The following is a 14,978-nucleotide window of genomic DNA, read 5'->3' on the forward strand; positions in this document are numbered from 1 at the left end:
TCAATGTCTAGGATGGCTGCCTGGTTGTGCGGTATGCGCTGGACTGTCTCCGGTATTCTCGATTGTCCCGAGTTCATACCTTGCCCGCTGCCATCCCTCGCGGTGTTGCAGGAGTTTTGGACTAGAAATTAAATGATCTTCCCCACTGAGAGAACATTGGAAACCTGTAAACCATTTTACAAAGATTCGACTGCTTCTAGCCCAGCCAATGTTGATCAAGCACTTGCCTCTTGGATAACACTCGTTTTCTTCGCCTTTCATTGTGTGCTTCAAAAAATGTTTTGAAATATATAAATGTAAAATGCTAGACTAGATCTGATAGGGATTAAAATAATTTAATGGCAGGTGTTGGACTAAAAAAGAATCGATTTGTCTAGATCTGAGAGAGCGAGGACGGGTTTATTTATTGTTTGGGGGGGGGGGGGGGTCGGGTTTACGTGCTATCAGTAGTCCAGTTTTGACTTTTTTCTTTTAAAGTTACAATGACTGGATCTGTATTATCAAACTAGAATTTAATAAACTTTGAGTAGATTTATTATCAAACTCATCATCATCAAACTCCATTTGAGTGAGAGCTTGAAAGGCTCAAATCCTCTTGCAAAAGCCCTGGACAGAAACCCTGCTGTCTTGCGTAGTGCATAAATGTCGCCATACAGGTCGAGAATATTTGGTTTCCCAGACCTGTCAAGACGGAGATCAGCAAGTCTGGGGCAGTCAAACAGAAAATGAGGCACGGTTTCCTCTTCTTCCCCGCAGCGGGGGCACCGTGAATCGAAATTTGGCCATAGCCGTGAGAAATATGAGCAAACAGGACAACGGCCTGTCCTGCACTGTGATATACTAGCTTGCTCAGACCTGGACAGCCTCCACCACGGGGAAGTTCGGTCAGGGCGCCTCATGCGCTCCCAGACTCCACGGGCTTTTTGGGACTTGTCCCAGCCCTCAAACCACTTTTCATTTCTGTTTTCTTTTTTTTATTATTATCAAACTAGAATTTAATAAACTCAATGAGTAGATTTATACATGCCCGTAACAAAAATTTTTTTTTGCGAAGGAAGGGGGCGGGGAAAATTTTTTTTTTTTTTTTTAAATGTGTCATTCAACTGTTAGCTTACACTTTCTTCCTAGTCTGTTAGCTTACACTTTCTTCCTAGTCTGTTAGCTTACACTTTCTTCCTAGTCTGTAGGCTTACACTTTCTTCCTAGTCTGTTAGCTTACACTTTCTTCCTAGTCTGTTAGCTTACACTTTCTTCCTAGTCTGTTAGCTTACACTTTCTTCCTAGTCTGTTAGCTTACACTTTCTTCCTAGTCTGTTAGCTTACACTTTCTTCCTAGTCTGTTAGCTTACACTTTCTTCCTAGTCTGTTAGCTTACACTTTCTTCCTAGTCTGTTAGCTTACACTTTCTTCCTAGTCTGTTAGCTTACACTTTCTTCCTAGTCTGTTAGCTTACACTTTCTTCCTAGTCAAAAGGTGAAAGGAAGGTGGTAAAAAACTAGTACATTGTAGTAAGGCTTGATCTATCCCCATACTGGGCCCATACTGACCTAAACATAATTGAAAACTTACTGCAAATCATTTAATTAGTTTAAATGGTTTAAATATAAGCTTTCCAAGTATACCTGTCACCTATAAATGTCTCGTTTTCACTATTATAAATGCTTACAAAAAAAAAAAAAAAAAAAAACCACTAAAAAATTTAAAACACTTCTTCCTTGACTTTAATGTTAGCGCTTAGAGCTGGCTTATCAAACACGGCGGAAATTTGCAGCCAGAATTCTTGCTATGTTCGCTAGAGCTTATCTCTGTGAGCAGTTCGTTTCCATAATGAAGGCTACAAAAACACATCACCGTTTGGTATTATCTGATCAAAATTTTTCATCAGTGATGAAAGTGTCAGTGGCAAACAAACGTCAACCTGACATTAATTAAAGGCACATTCCTCGTTCCATATGCTAGGACAAATTTGTACAAGTGCTCCTTCTTCCCTAGTGATATTAAAGCATGGAATGGGTTGTCTGAGCTAGCCAGGAAAACCAGTGACTTAGCAGGATTTGGGTCATAAGTTAATATGTATGACTAAATGCATGACGCGTAGGACGTAATAATCTTTTTTTTTTTTGAAGTAACGTCTGTATTATATAAGATAAGATTAATAAAATTGTATCCCAGAAAAAGATGTCAAGCCTTATGACAACGAAAATAATGCGTGATCATACTAATTTTTAATGTACAAAATAATACTACAAATTTAGCTAAGGGCCAGGTATTCCATGAATTATTGTTTTCTATTGTATTGTTTCTAATTTACATACAACTAGTAGGCCTAAGCTATGTTTTTCAACTAATTTTTAGCTGCGGCCCTTCAGGTTATAGTAAGTTTTTTATGTGGCCCATACAGCTTAATGAGTTTGGCATGCCTGGTTTAGAGTCTTTCTTGTAACATTGCTAATCTTTCGGTTTCTTGAAACAGTTTTAAAAAATGACAAAAAGCGTCTGGCTCTGATGGTCTTTCAGAAGTCCTTATAATGGGTGTGCTGCTATTACGGAAATGTTTACTTTATGCTGGGACACCACCATCATATCCTTGTTAAAAAAGGCGATACGTCTGACTGCTCTAATTGTCAGAATACTAGTTGAGCGACAGCCCAAATTCCATAGTGAGCAATGTGCTGTCCGAAAGTCCATGTAGTCTGGTCATCATTATAATGCTCGCAATCAAATATGTTTTTTTTCTAGGTCATTCCGATCGTTGAAATTCTTCATCCACAGACACACAGTAACACACTTTTAGATTTGGTAATTTAATGGTACTTTTTATTAAACATATTTTATTTTTATTTGGCCTTTTTCTACAACTACTGCTAATGTAGGCTACCTGTCTCTAGATCTTCCAGAGCTCTACTGCTAATGTAGGCTACCTGTCTCTGCAGATCTTCCAGAGCTCTACTGCTAATGTAGGCCACCTGTCTCTGCAGATCTTCCAGAGCTCTACTGCTAATGTAGGCTACCTGTCTCTGTAGATCTTCCAGAGCTCTACTGCTAATGTAGGCTACCTGTCTCTGTAGATCTTCCAGAGCTCTACTGCTAATGTAGGCTACCTGTCTCTGCAGATCTTCCAGAGCTCTACTGCTAATGTAGGCTACCTGTCTCTGTAGATCTTCCAGAGCTCTACTTCTATATTGCTGTGTAGAACTAAACCTAGGTTATTTAACTTGCTGGACTGTAATTTAAATACAATTTTCTTAATTCCATATATATGGAAATAGCAGGTCGATTAGCTCTGTTGAAAATTTCATCTCTGATACCTCCAAATCATACAATAAAATCTCTAGTCGTAAACTAATATCAAGATCTAGAAATTGATCTAAGTCACTTGAATAAGATTGTAATGAATTTGGTCATCTGACCTCGTTATTTACATAACAGTACAGATAAGCCTAATCATCGCAACTGAACGGAAGCTCATTAAAGTCTTTAACTATAGGACACATAAAGCAAATTGAGTTTGTAAAGCACTACTAGATCTAGTATTTGACCGAGGTCCTAAAATATATATATATATATTCGGTAAAACTTTATATTTCTATATGAAATGAAACACTAAAATATTTTTTACTATGTAATTTGTTAATAACTAGAGCTTTGGCTTGCTTCATTTTCTTTTTCTTGCAGTCTTTTAAGTTTGTGTTGGTTTTAACGCTGTGATTATTAATTTTTTCTTCGTGCTTATACCAAATGTCTGTCTGTCTGGTAAAAGGTTTGTACACGTTATTTCTCCCACATCCAATCTCGGATCTATAAAAATTTTGCACAATTATTTCTTGTACGGTACCTGACAAAATAAGAATCAATTAAAAAAAAAACAAATTAGTTAATTAACTATTGGTAATTTATTATTTTGTTTGGTATTGAACAGGGGAAGAAATCGTACTTCACAGATGTGGTGGTATTAGTAAATTAGACTCCTTGGGGAGGCTTGAACCCAAAGTGAACGAGTTTTTTTCAGTGCATTTAAAAGTTGTCACAGTAGCATTCAAGATCTACCATCTTTCCCCCCCCCCCCAACCCTTTTTTTTTTAACTTGTCCAAACAGTGATGAGATCATAACACAATAAGAAAGCTAAAAGAATGATATTGCGCTAAACAAAAACAACTAGTAAAAATATTTGTAATCACATAGTTTTAGTATTGTTGGTCTAGAATACTCTAGATCTATTACAAATTTAATCACAAGACTGATCCAAACTAATGTATACAATTACGCTTAATATAAGCTTTGTTTTAGAAGAGAAGATTCATGCACAAGAACAAAAAATAATAACATGAACATGAAAATAGCAAGGAATGGAATTCATGAAAGAAAGAACGAGAACCCGTAAATAGGGACAGATACATTTTTCAACCTTTATTTGTGTGATTTTCTACATTTTAGTCCGATGTTTGGGCGGGCCAGATAACACCAGGTCGCGGGTCGGATCTGGCCAGCGGTTCGTATTTTGGCATCAGTGATATATTGGACTTAAATAACTTGGCTACAACTGACATACTGGATTGTTTTCAATTCTTGCTTCAACTAATAGGGCAGGCAGAGAAAACAGCGGGGCATCATGTCCTACGAGTGTCCAAGAGCTGCGGGGAGACAACTGAAGGGTCACGAACTGCATAGAAACTAAGAGGCACTACGTTCAACAACAGAGTTTCTTACCAGATCACTACTGGAGGCCCATGCTTTCGTTACCTGCTACCATTAGGAGTTCATTCAAGGTTCATGCTGTCCTATACGTTTTGCATTTCTATACCAATTTTACGTATTAAAATTCAAATTTATGGATGCGCTGTTCAACCTTTTTCAGAACGTAGTTACATATTGGTTCACATATTACAGATTCAACACATTTGTATCCAACAGATATACCGATTGTGTAAATTTTAAGTGGCAAACTTTAAGCTTCACTTATAACTTATTAATTAATGACGATTAATACTGACCCTTGACCTTACATACGACAGTCCAGAAAACAACTTAGTATGTGTCAAGTTTTACATGTTAGAATATCAAAAAAAAAAAATAAAAAATTCCATATTTTCGATTATCTTTAGCGACCCCTGACAAATTGTCAATCGACCCCCAAGGGGGTCGCGACCCTCAGGCTAATAATAACCCCTAATTCAACTGCTGAAGGAATATCTGGAATAATCGATGGTGGAGGTCGATTTAGGACAGCTTTCCTCAAACTGTGGGGCGCGATGTCTTCCCAAGGGTTACGCGACGTGCTGACTAAAAGGGGTTGGTGGAAGCGGAGGGAAAAATATATTTTTTTTTTTTCATTTTCCATTCACATAAAAAGACTTTATTAGAAGAGACATCGTTTCATGTGCCAAGACGGACATTGTAAAATGAGTACTATTTTAGCGAGATGCGTTCGCAATTATAGCAACTCAAAACGCTAGTATTGGCATGTTCTGCCTCCTTCTTGCAGCGCTCCTTCTGGCCCCCAGCTGGCTAATGGGGTCCGAAAGACATTTTTCTCATTTGGGGGTTTGACACCGGTAAAAGTTTGAGACAAATTGATTTGGGACTTCTTGAAAGTGTCTGTTGCCCATTTTTCTGGAGTTATCCATTCATTTTTTTTAAACTTCTATTATTGGTTTCGTTGGATTGCAAGCCCAGAGTGTTCTTTAATGTTCTATTAGTCCTGTGATGGCGCTTGAATCTGTTTTATACTTCACAGTATTTTAATTCTGTGTTTTGTTTTTCTTTATAGTTGTGGTGGGTTTGGCACAGAAGACAACTAAATTCTAAATGACGAAGGCAACTCGTAGGACGATTCGAAACTGTTTATTATATACTAAAGACCTGCAGCCATACGTGAACACATGGTGTAGAACCAAGCACAAAAGGGAGTGGAGACGACTTAGGTCCAGTAACATACGGACATTACAGCGACAAGAAATGCCGGTCGAATGGACAGTGCCTACGTTGGTCTGCCTTGTCATGCGCGGACACAAGGTGCCATCTAGGGTGAAGGGTCACGTGGATATCGGGGTGGCCGGTGTTTCCTGAAACCGTATCCACTCCACTACAGAGCCCCTAGCTTGAAACGACCCGTCCCGGGGCGTTCAGCCTAGTAGGTTTCTGAAAACCGAAACAACTGTTTCTTGTCAGTGTCTTCTGGGACGACAAGCATCTTTCCAGTTTGTAACGTGCTGGTTCCATCGGTCATACAGAGTGGTCTGTCTTTCTCTAAACATAATGTCTGGGAAGCTGTAGAAAGTGTGATAGGGAGCAGTGAGCGAAATCGTCTTTGTGGCTGGTTAAAATGCTTGTAGTTTCTTTTTTGTCTATCTGGCCTCCGGACTCTGTTATGCCTGTTCTTGTTTGGCTGCCCAGAGTTAAAGTTTCTATTTCTCGATGTTTGAATTGAGTGACTTGCATCTGTATTGTACATTGCATCAGCTTGTTGCTCACTGGTTCGTTGTTCTACTTGGTGGGTTGGCTGTGAAACAATGGGTTCACTATTGCTCACAGATTGAACCTCAGCTGTGAGTTGTGGTGATTGCTGATAGTGACGCCTTACATGTCCAGCTTCCCAGCACTGGGTGCAGACTGGTGATCCATCATCAGTGTATGGGAAAAATCCTCTCTTCGTCCTTGACCACACAAGACCCGGCGGTGCTGTTGGTCGAATTCTGTTTTGGTTGCTATGTTTCGTGTGTCTTTGTGTTGGTCTGCGTTGACTATGTGGTTGACTGGAAAGTGGGTTAGTTGAGCTTGGCAGACTGTTATAACCAGACCCCTGGTGTTGTTGACTAGAGAGTGAGTTAGCGTTAGTTGAACTTAGCAGAATGTTATAGCCTGACCCCTTTATCTCTTCAAGTTGCTTCTCTAACTTGGCCAATTTTGCTAAGAGAACCTCAGACCACTGCTCTTGGGCTCGAGCTGCATCTTTGTTCTTGTTCTCCAACTTGAATGCATAGTTTCGTAGACTTTGATAACTTATCTGGAGATGTTGCGCTATGAACCTAAACAGCTCTCTGCGAAGTTCTGGATCTCTGACTCCATAGGCAAATTGGTCCCTCAATCTTTCCTCCTTGAAGCAATCTATTCCTTCTCTTTGTTCTTGCCTGATGGCCGTTATGAACTCCTTAAATAGTCGGTGAGAGAATTCGAGCAGTGACTCACTTCTTCTTTGCTGAGACATCAGAAATGTAATCTCTGCCTCTCGCACCGGTATAATTACTTCAAACGCAGAGGTAAGTGCATCGAGCAGAGCTTCTGGATCACTTCTGATATGAGGTGGCTGAAGATCTACCTCTACTCTAGCTGGACCACTTATGTTCTCAAGGATGGTTGCAGTCTTCTCTTGAGGCGAGAGGTAAGGCCGGAGCTCCCATAGATCTCTTATTTCTCTGACGAAATCTTCAATTGAAACCTCAACATTTCTGCCATCCCCGCTGAACTGTCTCATTTTTCTAGCAGGTTCTATAATGTAGTGAGGGCGCTGACAGGCCAGCTTCAATGCTTCAAGTTCAGCTTGTAGTAGAGTCAACATCCCCTTAGTGACACGTTCCATTCCCTCCGGCTCTCCTCCACTGCACGTGGGACCCATGTCTCTCCCCTTCACTGAACTAGGTTCCACCATATTTCTCTCCATCTGGCTGCAGGTCTTAAGAAACTCTAACAATAATAGTAACCTAATAACTAAATCTATCTCAACCGAAACAATGTTCAAGCGAAGTAAAATCACAATTAAGAAAATATAAGCAAATTATATTAAAATAAACTAAACTAAATCTAACTACCCTGAAACAAAAAGAAGAAAACAAAAAATAGAAAATATTTGAAAGTACAGAAACAGGAATAAACTAACTGTTACTTGTTGACATCTACGTCTGGTTGTCACTTTCTTAGTTTCGGAAGCAGATTCTGAGGCGTCTTCTGATCGAACAGTGTTGTCTCACTTCCTGACCCCACTCGTGCTACCAAGTTTCTGTGGTGGGTTTGGCACAGAAGACAACTAAATTCTAAATGACGAAGGCAACTCGTAGGACGATTCGAAACTGTTTATTATATACTAAAGACCTGCAGCCATACGTGAACACATGGTGTAGAACCAAGCACAAAGGGGAGTGGAGACGACTTAGGTCCAGTAACATACGGACATTACAGCGACAAGAAATGCCGGTCGAATGGACAGTGCCCACGTTGGTCTGCCTTGTCATGCGCGGACACAAGGTGCCATCTAGGGTGAAGGGTCACGTGGATATCGGGGTGGCCGGTGTTTCCTGAAACGGTATCCACTCCACTACATAGTTATTTTGCTGTGTTGTTTGATCTGAAAGGATGTTAATAGCAGAATGGGATTTGAGACAGCAGGTGATTTGAGACAGCAGATGATTTGAGACAGCAGGTGATTTGAGACAGCAGATGATTTGAGACAGCAGGTGATAGCAGGTGATTTGAGACAGCAGGTGATTTGAGACAGCATTTGCACCACGTCTTGCTCTTACACTCTTGTAACTGTGATGTAGTCAATTTGGATATTTGTTAGTCCGTTGGGTAAAGTCCAAGATGTTTTGTGGCAATTGTGGATTGTGTGAAAATACTGCACCACCATTGACTACCAATAACAAGTTCATTAAAAGTTCACAAAAGTCCACTAATAGATCTACATTTTTATTGTAGCTGCCTACTACTTTTCCATAACATAACATATAGCTTTGAAAGATAGTTGATTTCCTACTTTTTTCCATTAAATCTGGCTGGCATGTGGTGAGACTGGTTCCCCTTCAAGCAGTGCTCTTGTTGCTTCTGATGCCATCATTAAGGCAACTTCTAGAGTATGATCGTGTTCGAGGTCGTCATGACTGTTGTCAGTCTGATATGTCCACTAGCATTCCATCTTGTATTAATATTCTATGATGAACTTTTCAGCATTCATGTAGAGTTCTAATATTCCATGTCCCTATTCTGGTTTTTGCTTTGGTCATTAGTACATTTGTTGGCCAGCCTCCCATGAGCTTTCAGTGGTGTGTCATGAACTCTTCTTGAGAATAATCAGCATGACCAACGTCTTTCTGGCTTTGTGTTGTTGTGGTTTCTGTAGCATTGTAGTTTTCTAAAGGGTGAAGTTGCTAGCCTCACGCCGAAACCTCCTCTTTTTGCGGGCTTAAGACCGACAAGATACATTCCGACTGTTGCCTCTTGGCGGAGTTGCTCAGTTTGGTACTTTTTACTTTCATTACTAAACAAATGTTGTTGCTAACGCGTAGTGTGTTTTTTTTTTTACAACAATTTATAAACTTTTTGAGACAACCCCATTACGGCATCCCCCTACTTTTTTTTGGGTGGGGGGATCAGCGTTGTCATGGTGAGTGTGTCTGTATGTTTCTATGGTGACAGTGAGAAGAAGTCAGCGATTGGTTGTGGGTGTATGCATTGTGAATGAAGCAAGATAAACGCACTGTCGTAAGCGGTCTTGGGTACGCCAGATGACTTTAGAATGTCATAGTGAAAATAAATGTTTTTTGTAGTGAGTTAGATTTTATATTATTACTTAAGTCTAATACATTTATTTCATTTGTTTATATTGTAATAAATGTTACGTTTAGTTTTGTTCACAAAGAAGTTATCTCAAGTTTTATAAGTTTCAATATAATAAACCTACAGTGATTAAGTTGTCTACCAGCAGTTTGGTGCTACAAGTCAACTACCGTCAACAAACAGGGGGATGGGTCTTTTTTTGAAGTTTTATATTTTGGTTTATACTTTTTAACGTCTTTTTTTTTATTAGGCCTATATTAATAAGTGGTCGGCAACATGTGACACACGGAAGTTTCCATATGGCCCGCGAAGTCTTGACAAAACAATTATCACGCTACTTATATCATTGTTTTTCTTAAACAATAGCTAACTGGTAATGTGCTTGGTTATTCTAATAGTTATTATAATATTAGAAAACATATTATTTAATACTTTCTATAATTCTTTATTGAAAACGAGAGCATTGCTGTCAAATGTCATAATAATTCTTAATGAAAGAATGATAATCTATCTGTACGTTATAGAAAGAGGACATCAATTATTTTTTTTTAATTTCTTTTTATTGTTAAAACATACACACTGGTCAAATACTGATTACTGCATTACTAAATTAATTACATAAAATAAATTAAATATTGTTACTCTGAATGTTCTAGTATGTATGCTAAATCAAGTGGTTTCAGTTTGGTATGGGAAATCTTATGACAGGCACTGGCCATTGTCTTAGTTATTTTATAGCGCACGTGCACAGGTGACTGGTTGTCGTCTGCACTGGTTGTTCAATGACATGTGCACTTGTTTTTAGGACATTTGAGACGTTGATTTCTTTAAGTCTGTGGATTGAGAGAAAAAAAAGTTTATTAAAGTAAACTAAGCCAATAACCCTACAATAGCTACATGATTCGACATTGTCTTAATAGCATACTATTCATAGTTCTATATTTAAAAAATATTAATGACTCAATGAAATATTCTAAGGCACTTTAGTAAAATAGGAAGTGAATCTTATATTCCTTAGTAAGCTGAACTGTTGTTTTTTACATAATCATGTGAGAATTATAGTAAATTGTAGAAAAAAAAAGTTTGTTTAATAGTTGTAGTGATTCAAACGCAATGTCAATAAGTGTAACGACTTAGCCTGCAATCATTAGCTAATTTAATTAAAACATTTTTCATATGATCAATTTTAAAAAATTATATAAGTAATTGACAGTAAGTCTACAGGGTTGCTTTTAGATGTTTATTTGTTCTTTAATTAGCATTTAGACCAGTAACGGGGACCAACTCCGACCCAGTGAAAGGTTCAAACAGGCTCGACAGATATTTTAACATTACAATGATAAAATAACAAATCAGTGATTGGGATCGCCTAAAAAGGTTCAATACCCAGTCGGGAATATCCAAGTGAAGAATGTCTTCAAATCTTTGGTTTAGGTCATCATAGAATAGTCCCCAATAGACATATTAATAAGTAATGAAGGTTGATCATTATTCAAATTTCCCGATCGGATAAGCTGGCTTTTAGCGAAGACGTTATTTGAATTGTATACGATTTTCCTCTTTCTGTGGAACCCTTTCGGTCGTCTCGCGGAAACCTAAGGGTCCCATACCACAGTTTGAGGACCACTGATTTAACACCTAGATTGATTTCTTGAAAGACTTTATAGAACTAAGATTTGAATTGCTTGAACATAAATAGAGGTTAAAAACAACAACAAACAAACAGTATCGGATCACGTGTAGAGAGATAAAAATGCAATACACGGTCACGTGGGTGACTGCACAGTCATGGCATAATGTAAGTATTGTAAGACTTGCCCTAGTGTCTTATCTCTCTATGCCTATGGGTCAGTGACTAGGAGCAAGCAGAAAGTTATCTCTAAGAAAGGCTACAATATAGTGCCTTCCTTTGCAATCTATTGCATCATGCTCAGTGAGATTAACCTGTGTTTTGGTTTGGTTTTGGGTCCACTCATTAGAAACTTTAAGCTAGATATAAACTAATGGAAAAAATGTTTGCAAAATTTACTTGGACAAACTGTTACTTATAACTGTGTAGGGTGTTATACATATCATCCTTTTAGTTTAGCTACCATAAACAAACTGGACCACTACCTTTAGAAGATGAAAACAAGGAACAAGAATATTTTTTTTACTCAATCACTAAAGTATCTCATCATTGTGCTATGCTAGGCGACCGTTGACGTCATTCTAGTAACAGGATGGTCCAATTTTAATAGTAGCCCCTCATTAAAGCTTATAAGAGTTTTAACCCATTAGAAATAAGTTTCTCTGCCACTAAGTTAAAAGGTTTGGACTGAGCCGGGTTTTGGGGTGTTGTGGTGGGGGATAGTTATTTGCCTTGTAGATATTTAACTTAATTGCAAGGATCGAATGTAACATACATCGTTTGTGTGAAAAGATCAGTGATCCTTCCAAATGAAATTTAGCTTTGGCAAGAAAATAGGACGAAGATACAATTTACATGTCGCCAAATTATCTGCTTTCTATGAGAAAAATGGCATTTATAAAGACAAGTGTATGAAGTCATATTCCGCTCTGAGATAAGTTTCATCTTTTTTCCTCATTTCCAACAGCATTTCTTTGCGAAACATTTTTAGCCTTTTGGACATAAAAAAAAAGAGGAAAGTTCCCCTTTCAGACCTTGTGATCTATGGGGCAGATGATGTACAGGTCATCTGTTTCTGATGCCCACGGTTAACGAGGGTGTTATGTGGCCAGCACAACGACCAACCACCTTTACTTTTTACCAACTAATGTCAGGTACCCATTAGAGCTGGGTAGACTCTTCTTCTTCTTAATCCTGTGCACTCCCAGGGGAGCATGGGGCCGCAACCACACCTCTCCACCGAACTCGGTTCTGAGCAGCTTTCTTCATCGTCATTCCAGTACCCTCAGCTTCACTGATGGGTAGACTCAGAGTAACCATAAAATCCCGAAATTCAAAATCCCAGTCTTCACCAGGATTCGAACCCGGAACCCGCAGTTCGAAAGCCAAGCGCTTTACCATTCAGCCACTGCGCTTCCCAAAAAATGTCAGACTGCCCCAAAATTCCTGAGCTGACGAAATTGAACTATGATCAACCTTCTAACCGACGTCGACTTATATGCATATATTATCGTAACAGTTTTGTAGCTATGTAGTTTATTATGATTGGTATCGTTGTCAATGCTCCGCTTCGCTTTTCGAATTGTCTCATTGTATGTAAGATGAATATGATAAATACGTAAAATAAAAGTAAATAAATGGAAGTCATTGAAAAAATCTCTTTTTTTTCTGCAATTTTATTAAATCAGATATTTATTTTACATACAAATTAATTACAAAAATCTTTCGCTAAGTTCAATATCAGCTGTTTACTTTATGATTACGATTTTATAACATGAGCAGAAGTAACTTGGGTCAATGAAAGAAAATAATTTTACGGTTGAGGGTCACCGTATAGTTATAATTGTAAGGGGTCGCCGTATAGTTAGAATTGTATGTAAGGGGTCATGGAACTACAAAGTTTGAGAATGCTGTTCTAGTCTAACCTGAGTCACTAGCTAGCTAGCCTCGAACCAAACAAACGATTGCAAAGCGAGACCACTAACATCTTTCATGTGTATAAGTACATATCATCTCCAACATTAGTTTGATAATAAAACACCCATAAATCATATTTTTAATGTTGCTACATTAAGCAACACGTGAGCCGATGCTCAGCGCTGGTCTGTAGCCTGCATTATACGTTTCTGCAGATCTGAATGCAGTAAATAGCTTGGTGGCCTGACATCACTTGAGAAACCTTCATAAAGGACGCGTTTTCCAGTCCATTCGTAATACGGGTCTCCGTTACAGATAAAGTCTGGACCACAACAGTCATAATCCCGTGTCTGTGGCCATTTTAAAGATTTCTTTTTCTTCACTTCCTACTGTTTACTTACTTACACTTTCGTCATAGTAACATTGAACAATTCATTTGGAGTACTTCTATTCACTCATCAAAGACATTGTCATTATCTGGCTAACATTTCGCACATAAACTAGCGCAGCGTAACAATACATTCTAAAAATTATTATAGAATAATAAAAAAAATAATTCTCCATTACAGTCTCATGTTCTATGGGACTCAGTGGAATTGATAATATTGCATTAATTTTAGTATTAATTATCAGTAATATCCCTTTGGCATATGGCAGCTCCCAAGTAAAGGAAAGATACAATCTTTGTTTTACAAGCGTGGTCGAGAGGCCAAGTGCGCTTGAACTTGCTTTGGCTTGGCTACCTAGAAGGGGGCTCGAGGTTCGACACCCGACTTGGGCAGAGTTGTGTTTACTGAGCGCCTAAAGGCAACACGGAAAAACAAACTCCTGGATACCCCCTCCCCACTGGTCCATGAGATTGGACCAAAAGCGCTCTGAGCATGCCATAAGCATGAAAGTAGCGCTATATAAAAGCTATAATAATAATATTATTCGAAAATAACGTAGGAATTGATTAAAAATATAATACTTATTACTAATTAATACTTATCAACTCACTCTGTCTGGTAAAAAATTTGTACACGTTATTTCTCGCACACCCATTCTCGGATGAAGTTGAAATTTCGCTCAATTATTTATTAGCATAGAAAAGACATGAATCAATAAAAAAGGAACCAATTAGTAAATTAATTACTGGAAATTATTTTTTTGTGTATGATACCAGCAAGGGAGATTAATCCTTCAGTATTCACAGATATGGCTAAATTTGTATGGTTTTGTCTCATAATATAATTGAAAACGATATTTCTCCCACACGCATAAATAACTTCTACATTATTTAGATATAAAGTTGTAAAGCCGGAGTTCTTTCCCTTGGATACTTATTTTAAAAGATTTTTTTTTTTGCATTTTACTTGTTTCAATTATCATTATATTATCGAATTTCTGTTTCAATCTCAAAAGCAAACAATCCAACAAACAAAGCAATCTACGTGCATTTTTATGGCAATGGTAAGAGGCAAATGACCTAAACGTTTATGGTAGGGCAATAGTCTACCAGTGGACTTAAAGCAAGCATTAGCTAATTACGTGATTAAAATCAAGCTTCACAACTTACCCAGTTAGCTCGAAGACAGAGCGAGGGAACTAACATTCAAGAAGAAAACAAACGAGCAGTCCAAAAGAGAGTAAAAAAAATAAATCCCTAATTTGTTAAAAATTCCGAGTCTGAAGTTCATTCCTTATGCTAAATCTTTGAACGTGGAAGAAAAAATCTAAGCCTAGATCACAATTAAAAGTCAGACATATTTACATTAAAAAGATTTAACATGATTAAAAAAATCACGATTCACACATTTAAAAAGAAAGAACTTGACTTTAGAAAAAAATTGTTGTTAATTATTTTACATTTGTTTTTTTTTTTAATTCAGCTTATCAGGTAAT

General features: G+C 37.9%; 1 long non-coding RNA gene across 1 annotated transcript; it reads right to left on the bottom strand.

Annotated features, from left to right (window-relative positions):
* Positions 1-10,085: 10,085 nt before the first annotated feature.
* Positions 10,086-14,972, bottom strand: LOC106059873 (uncharacterized). Its single transcript, XR_001216341.2, has 2 exons — positions 14,653-14,972; positions 10,086-10,380 (listed from the first exon to the last, which is right to left on the bottom strand). It is a non-coding gene; the product is annotated as an uncharacterized LOC106059873 (long non-coding RNA).
* Positions 14,973-14,978: the final 6 nt, after the last annotated feature.

Source organism: Biomphalaria glabrata, chromosome 5 (genome assembly GCF_947242115.1).
Source record: "Biomphalaria glabrata chromosome 5, xgBioGlab47.1, whole genome shotgun sequence".
Taxonomy (NCBI): Eukaryota; Metazoa; Mollusca; class Gastropoda; family Planorbidae; genus Biomphalaria; species Biomphalaria glabrata.